The following is an 8393-nucleotide window of genomic DNA, read 5'->3' as shown; positions in this document are numbered from 1 at the left end:
AGAAGCTTTTTATCTTCATAAGGTCCCAGTAATTCACTTTTGCTTTTAATTCCCTTGCCTTTGGGGATGTGTCGAGTAAGAGATTGCTACGGCTGAGGTCAGAGAGGTCTTTTCCTGCTTTCTCCTCTAAGGTTTTGATGGTTTCCTGTCTCACATTTAGGTCCTTTATCCATTTGGAGTTTATTTTTGTGAATGGTGTGAGAAAGTGGTCTAGTTTCAACCTTCTGCATGTTGCTGTCCAGTTCTCCCAGCACCATTTGTTAAAGAGACTGTCTTTTTTCCATTGGATGTTCTTTCCTGCTTTGTCAAAGATGAGTTGGCCATACGTCTGTGGGTCTAGTTCTGGGGTTTCTATTCTATTCCATTGGTCTATGTGTCTGTTTTTGTGCCATGTTTTTTGAAATTTTAAACTACAGCTGAGAGCAGAAGCAAAAACTGGTCATTGGCCTAAAACCTTTGATGATTCTCTCTTGTGAATGGAAGAGAAAGTCTATTCACTCTAGTATTTTCATGCCAGTTTGTAGAATTAGCTCATAGTCATTCTAGCTGCCAAGTTAATATCAACTTCTTACAGTGTTTCATTAACTAGGTTTCTGAATCAGATCAACCAAAAAAATGCCTTGGAATTGGAATATTTGTAAAGTGGTAAGTGGTAATGTATGGAGGAAACGTGAATTTCCCACTTGATTTCATTTTAATTTTTTCTAGTTGGTTTGTTGGATCAGGATCCAAATGTTCTATATACATCGCATTTGGTAATGTCTTATATTTGTAATAGTTGCCTGTCCTTATTGGAAAAACAAATTGAGGAATTCCTAATGACTTGCATTTGGCTGATTGTATTCCTGTCGTATTGTTTCATACGGTTTTATCTCCCCGAGTTTAATAATAGATCTAGAAGCTTGATTATATTTTGATTATTTTTTTAGGCTAGATACATCATAGTGGGTGCTGCATACTTCCTTTTGCATCATATCAGGAGGTACGTAATGTCAGATTGCCTTACTTTTGATACTAAGCTTGGTTAGTAGATTCTAGTGATTTCAGTGTTTTCTATCCATTATAAAGTCTTCCATCAACGTTGCACCAAATAGTTTTAGCAGCCATGGATGATAAACATCTACACTGATACTTTAGTTATAAACAACAAATTAGTGAAAGGACCTTAAATTTCTTAAGGCAAGCCCAGAATAGAAGACCCCAAGAATTAATATATGTGACTTCTAAAAGCTGTGCAAGTTATCTGGGGTGACTGGGTGGCTCAGCCAGTTAAGCGGCTGACTTCAGCTCAGGTTACGATCTTGCTGTCCGGTCCGTGAGTTCAAGCCCTGCGTTGGGCTCTGTGCTGATAAGCGTGGAGCCTGGAGCCTGCTTTGGATTCTGTGTCTCCCTCTCTCTCCACCCCTCCCCACTTGTGCTGACTCGCTCTCTCCCCAAAATAAATAAACCTTAAAAAAATTTAAAAAAGCTGTGCAAATTATCTTGCACTTTTTCCCCCAAGGTCTGTTGGTACTGCAGTATCTATGCCTCCAAAAACCTGATTTTAGCTTCACGGCCTTGCTCATTTTTGAAACAGTGGCATCATGCAGCCAATATGGGCTGTGGTGTCAGACTTCACTGGAATCTCAGTTCTAAGTCTGTTGTTGGCTTACATTTGAAACAGCAAGATTTCTAAGCTCCACTTTCCTCATCTGTAAAGTGAGAAAACCTTGTATTTATTTTGCAGGATCACTATGATGGATTACATGAGACATTGGCAAAGGGCTTAGCACTTACTGGAATAATAAATGGTACATACTATTTTTATGCAAACTTCCTACAGTGCCACCAGATTGCCGCATGCCAACTGAGAGGAATACCTCTCAGGATGTTTGGCAGGTCTGAAAGAATACCTGGCTGAACCAGTTCAGGGACACCTTTAATGTATGCCACTAACTCCTGAGCCTTTGGAAGGCAGCAGATGGTGCTATGAATGAAGCAGGTCAGCTGGGAGATGGGGGAGGTGGTGCTGTAGAAAACTCTGGAGAAGAGCCCACGTCCCTCCAGGGACAACAGCTACTTGGCTCCTCCTGATTGAGAGATTCTCTAATGATTTGGTGCAAGGAGGAGCAGTCTACTATTTTATTACTTTTTTAGTAGTCTATTTTAAACTTTGATGCATACTCTGTTAAACCTGAGCAACATTTTGAAAATCAGTTTTTCTCGGGCATTGAGGCCTTGGTTCCAAATATATCCAAAATTTAAACTTTGAATAGAAATTTAATCTGTTTTTGGGATGCCTGGGTGGCTGTTTTTGGGATGCCTGGGTGGCTCAATCAGTTAAACGACTGACTTGATTTCGGCTCAGATCGTGATCCCAGTCATGGGATCGAGCCCCATGCACCGAGCGTGGAGCCTGCTTAAGATTCTCTCCCTCCTGCCTCTTTCCCCCTTGCGTGCTTGCTCGCTCACTCTCTCTCTCTCTCTCTCTCTCAAAATAAACTTAAAAAATTTTTTTAATCTGGTTTTGAAATTTTTAAGCAGAAACACTACAAATACCATGGTTTAAAGTTTTACTAAGAACTTTACGTTTTTTCTGCCTTTGTGATGTTCCAGTCATACACCTTCCTAAGGATCTTAATAATTCTACCATATTCCATTTTTTAAAAAAATGTTTATTTTGAGACAGGGAGAGAAAATTGCAAGCAGGCTCCATGCTATCAGCACAGCTGAGAGCACAGAGCCCAATGTGGGGCTGATCTCACTAACTGAGATTATGATTCGAGCCGAAATCAAGAGTTGGTGGCTTAACTGACTGAGCCACCCAGATGTCCCTACCATATTCCTTTTTTAATGCTTTTTCTTGAGTATAAACAATCAGATGAAAGAGAAAGTGGATGTCCTCTCATCTCAGGTTGTCAGTGGGAGTTTCTGGTATTTGGGGCTGGTTAGCCCTAGGTTAGGACAGAATTCCAAAGGTGATTAAAATCAGATTCTGGAAGTGAGGTTGAATCCTCTTTTTTTTTTTTTAATTTTTTTTTTTAACATTTATTTATTTTTGAGAGCTAGAGACAGAGCACAAGTGGGGGAGGGGCAGAGAGAGAGGGAGACACAGAATCTGAAGCAGGTTCCAGGCTCAGGGCTGCCTGCACAGAGCCTGATGCGGGGCTTGAACTCACGGACCATGAGATCATGACTTGGACCAAAGTCGGATGCTTAACCAACCGAGCCACCCAGGTGCCCCAAATCCTCTTTCATAACAGTTTTTCTTAATATGGTCGTACACAACAGGTCTCCTAGCCCCTATCTTTCAAGCACATTAAAACAATTTTTTTAATATTTATTTTTGAAAGAGAGCATGAGTTGGGGAGGGGCAGAGAGAGGGAGACACAGACTCTGAAGCAGGCTCCAGGCTCTGAGCTGTCAGCACAGAGCCCAATGTGGGGTTCAAACTGGGACCGCATGATGAGGACCTGAGCCGAAGTTGGACGCTTAACTCACAGCCACCCAGGCGCCCCCTTTCAAGCACATTTAAAGTGTTTGGACCTTTTTCTAGAAACAAAGTGGTCTTGCAATATTTAATATTAGACCACAGGTGTTGATCAGACCTTTTTGTTCTTTGTGTAGTTTATACATTTTCTGGATTGTTTAGCTGATTTGGGACATTTTGATTCAGTTCACGGGCGAAAAGTACACATGTATATAATTATAAGTTCCTTTAAAAGAACTTCATGTTCATATCTTTGTAACTAGTTTTCATACACTCTTTTTAAAAATTTTTTAAACATTTATTTATTTTTGAGAGACAGAGCACAAGCAGTGGGGGGAGGTGGGGGGGGGATGGGCAGAGAGAGGAGACAGAATCCGAAGCAGGCTCCATGCTCTGAGCGGTCAGCACAGAGCCCGACGCGGGCTTGAACTCACAAACCGCGAGATCGTGACCTGAGCCGAAGTTGGACACTCAACCGACTGAGCCACCCAGGCGCCCCTCATACGCTTTTTTTCTTAAGCTCACTTATTTTGAGAAAGAACGTGCAGGGGAGGGGGAGAGAGAGGACTGCAAGCTGGCTCTGCCTTGTCAGCACAGAGCCCAACATGGGACTCGAACTCCAGAAATGTGAAATCATGATGTGAGCTGAAATCAAGAGTCTGACGCTTAACCGACTGAGCCACCTAGGTGCCCCTGTATATTTTAACGTAGCAAAATTGTGAACCCATGGACTTTTACAAATTACTTTTTATTATTTTATGCTCATATTGTCACATCCTTATTTTCTGCTAAGGACAGCATTCTACAAGATCCATTCTGGGTTTTTTTTTTCTGCCCCAAGTGAAGGAATCAATCACTGTATTAGTAGGTTCCTGTTAATGATGTAACTTAATCACACCCCCAAAGTCCTTTGGCCATGTAAGGTAACTCCCAGGTTTTGGGGATTAGGACATGTACATCTCTGACAGGGCATTACTCTTCCTACCTCAGTCTGGCTTCTGGCCCCTAAAGATTCACAGTCATCTCACATGCAAAATGCATTCATTTCCTCCCAGCATCCCCAACGTGTCAACCCATTATACACCAAAGAAAAAACCTCCCAACTCTCAGCTCCAAAGTCCAAGTCTCATTGTCTAAATCAGGTCTAGGTAAGAGCTGAGCATGATCTATCGTGGGGCAAAATCCCTCTCCATCTGTGGTTTTATAACAGGTTTTTAAGTTATCTGCTCCCCAAATGTCAATGGTAAGATAGGTATTGGACCTCAGTAATAGACATGGTCCTTCGAAACGGGAAGAAATGAAAGGGAAAAAGGAGTCACTGGTCTCAACCAATTTAAAAATCTAGCTGGGCAAACAGTGTCCAGTTTAAGGCCTGAGGGTATTCTCCGGGCTCAAGCTACCTTCCTGAGTCCTCCCTTCTTTTTCATGAAAGGTAGCGCTTGTTCATAGCTGAGTAGTTTTGTCAGCTTGTTTCCTGCTTACAGAATTTCAGGAATTTAACAGACTTCTTTAATTTGATCCTTTCTCCATCCCTCAGAGTCCAGGCTGGCAGTGTTTCGGCTGGTATAAAAATTCTCAACCTTGATCTTCTGTGGATGTCACGGAAATTCACTTCATTGGACAAGAGGTGCCTCCACAGAACTTTCCTGGGTAATCCCATGTCTATTCCTGGGTTCTGCTGAGATGGTTGAGAGTATTCACGAGTCACACGTCTAATCTCCTAACCTATCTGTGTGGACAAATATGACCTTTTGGTCATTCTGAGGCACTAGAAAAAGGGGGCTCAACCACACCTTGGCTTTTTCTCCAGAGCACACTTCCCTGTGAGTCTCCTAATTTTAGCATCTTTTGCAGTGTGGATAGGCTGAGATTTCTGCATTAAGTTCAGGTTCTGTTTTAACCGTTCTTCCCTAGATTCATCTCTTTGCTCTTGCATTTTACTATAAGCATCAAAAAGAAATGAAAAAAATCCCTTCAGCTAAACATCCAAGTTTGTTATGTGCAAGTTCTGCCTTCCACATAACTGTTGGGTACAACTCAGCTATGTTTCTACCATATAAGGATTCCCCTTTCTTCCAGTTTCCGATAACATTACCCAATTCCTTCTGAGCCCTCACCAGCCGTGCTTTTAGTGTCTGTATTTCTATTCACAGTCTGTTTATGTATTCTCTAAGACTACAGATTTTCTACTAGGCTCTTCACTTCCTTCTGAGTCCTCACTGACAGAATTGTTAACATTCATGTTTGTAGTAACAATCAGTGGAAAGCATTCTATCATACCCATAATTCTTCCAGCCTGTGTCCATTTTTCAGTTCCAAAACCACTTCTACATCTTAAGGTATTTGTTACAGTAGCACTCCACTTCCAGGTACCAAAATCTGTTTTAGTTTCTATATTGCTGTTGTAACAAATTACCACAAACTTAGTGACTTCAAACACTTTGAATTATTACACTTCTGGAAGGCAAAAGTTGGAAATGGGTTTTCCAGGACTAAACGGAAAAAACAGGGCTGCTTTCCTTCTGGAAGCTCTAAGGGAAAATCCTTCCTTGCCTTTTCAAGCTTCTAGAGGATGTCTGCATTCCTTGACTAGTGGCCACTCACTCCAACCTCTGCTTCTGTAGTCATGCTTTCTTGGACTCTGATCCTTGGTCTCCTTATAAAGATCCTTGTGGATGACACTGGGGCCATCGAGTAATCCAGGATAACCTTCCCCTATCCCAAGATCCTTAATTTAGTTACAGCTACAAAGTCCCATTTGCCATGTAAGGTGATATGTTCACAAGTTTTGGGGATTGGAATGTGGGCATCTTTGGCCAGGGGTGGGGGAGGGGGTGCTTGCCTGCCACACCTGCTCTCCAATGCAGTATTGAGGTCCTTAAATGGGTGCTAGGGGACACATGAATGAGTGTTGCTTGTTGGGTCAGACAGAACTGGAAAATGTCTTTTTAACGTAAAGAGGGTTTTTTTCCCCTACCCAATTAAATGTATTGCATTAAATGTATTACATGCTCACAACATGGACTGATTTAATATTAAGGTTTTTCACTTGTATTGACAATTACTGTGCAGGCATGTGGGTTCAGTGTTGCCTCATATCAGGATTTCTATGTGAGATTTTCTAGTTCTTATAACATGATACAGGGCAAAGCAACACTGTAGGCCAAATTCAGCCTGCTGGCCAGTTTATAGCTGTGGTCTTATGGATTAGTGATGTGATCTAATGATAGATCGTTGATTGTGGATGCATAGGTAGATAAGATATATATGACTGATACTGGGATAGGAGTACAGAAAGTCTTAGCACTACAAATATGCTGTTCAAATTTACAGGGTGGCTAAGAAACACAGCATTAAGTTGAGGCTGTTGGCACAAAAATAAGGCACTTTAGTGTCACTGTCTTTGCTCCTTTATTCGTTTAGCCATGATATCTCACAAGCCAGACCTATAGGGTGGAGATAAAAAAAACAAGATAGGATTCCAGTAGGGCAAGACCTGTAAATCTTAAGTCTGGTGATTTAAAGACTAACAAAGCTAGGGGCGCCCAGCTGGTTCAGTCAGAAGAGCGTACGACTCTTGATCTCAGGGTTGTATATTTATATAAGTAAGTAAGTAAGTAAATAAATAAATATATGTATATATAAGTAAATAAAAGGCTAACAGAGCTCTTACAAAGCCCCTGAGCCTCCCAGCTGTACATGGAGTTGGGTAAGGCCACGTAATAGATTTGACTGCCGATCATGGGGTTTTGAGTTTTGAAATAGTTACTGAGAAGTTTACATAGATCTGTTCTGAGCACCTTATATGCTGTTCCCTCTTTTTAATAACAGGTCTGTAAGGCAAGTGTCCCAATTTCATGAGTGATGAAAAATGAGAACAGAAGGGTAAATACTGCTATGCCAATTTCACAATAGAAATGAAACAGGTTGTGTAAGTCACCTAAGGCCACAGAACTACTAAGTGGTGGAACTATGATAAATCCAGGATGTCTAAATTGTCTCAGATGATAAGTAGGCATAAACAGGGAATATTTGCAGAGTGGAGGCAGGGTGCTGCAGGCAAAAGGAACACTATGGGCAAAGACAGAATCATTGTGCACGCAGCAAGGACATTAGCAGACTGCGGCAAGATAAATGGTATCATCAGGATGCTCTTAGTTTTAAGTACTGGTAGGTCTGACTTTTACTTGTTTCAACACTAAAGAGAGTTTATTGGTCTATATAACTGAAGACTGAGCGGTGGGTGTGAGTGGCTGACAGCAGCTTCTGGTATTACATTTGCTCTGCGTCTAGCAGGATGTATTCTACCCAGCATTGCAAGCCAAGTCCTGAGACTCAACTTTGGGTCAGCTTGGGTTTGTTTTGTTTTGTTTATTTGTTTTGATAGAGCATGGGAGGGGCAGAGAGGGAGGGAGAGAGAATCCCAAGCAGGCTTCACCCTGTCAGTGCACAGCCTGATGCGGGCTCGATCTCACAGTTGGTGAGACCTAAGCTGAAATCAAGAGTCAGATGCTTAACCAACTGCTTGGGTTTTCAGTCCACCAATCAATATTCATAGGGAGATAGTGTGGATTGTTTAGCTTAACCTAGCTCTTTCATTCTGCTCTTAAAGCTGGGCATGCAGTTCCCTTCCCCTGAACCGTAAGATCCCCAAATGTAATTCAGGTAAGTGGGTAGGGAGAATGGATGCTGGAAGGACAATCAATACAGGTAATGCCTCTTGAATCCTGTTATATATGATCTCTGTATCCTAGAGTCAGGGATTTAATGGACAAAGATACAGAAATGTGAGAAACTTCTGTCTCACAAATACTCAACTTGAGTGAGAAATGACCTTGCTTGTTTGGGAACAGGTGTTATTTATGGTAAAGGTTAACAAAGGTAATAAAAGACTCCCAAATGCAGCAGCTTACACAAGACTAGG

At 41.7% G+C, this 8393-nt stretch overlaps 1 long non-coding RNA gene across 1 annotated transcript; it reads left to right on the top strand.

Annotated features, from left to right (window-relative positions):
* The first annotated feature begins 287 nt into the window (after positions 1-287).
* LOC109497339 lies at positions 288-6487 on the top strand. The gene is made up of 2 exons (XR_002153455.2): positions 288-1790; positions 5007-6487. It is a non-coding gene; the product is annotated as an uncharacterized LOC109497339 (long non-coding RNA).
* The last annotated feature ends 1906 nt before the right edge of the window (positions 6488-8393 follow it).

Source organism: Felis catus, chromosome A2 (genome assembly GCF_018350175.1).
Source record: "Felis catus isolate Fca126 chromosome A2, F.catus_Fca126_mat1.0, whole genome shotgun sequence".
Classification (NCBI taxonomy): Eukaryota; Metazoa; Chordata; class Mammalia; order Carnivora; family Felidae; genus Felis; species Felis catus.
Note: the sequence above shows the minus strand (reverse complement) of the source record. Positions and strands in the feature narration are given on the sequence as shown.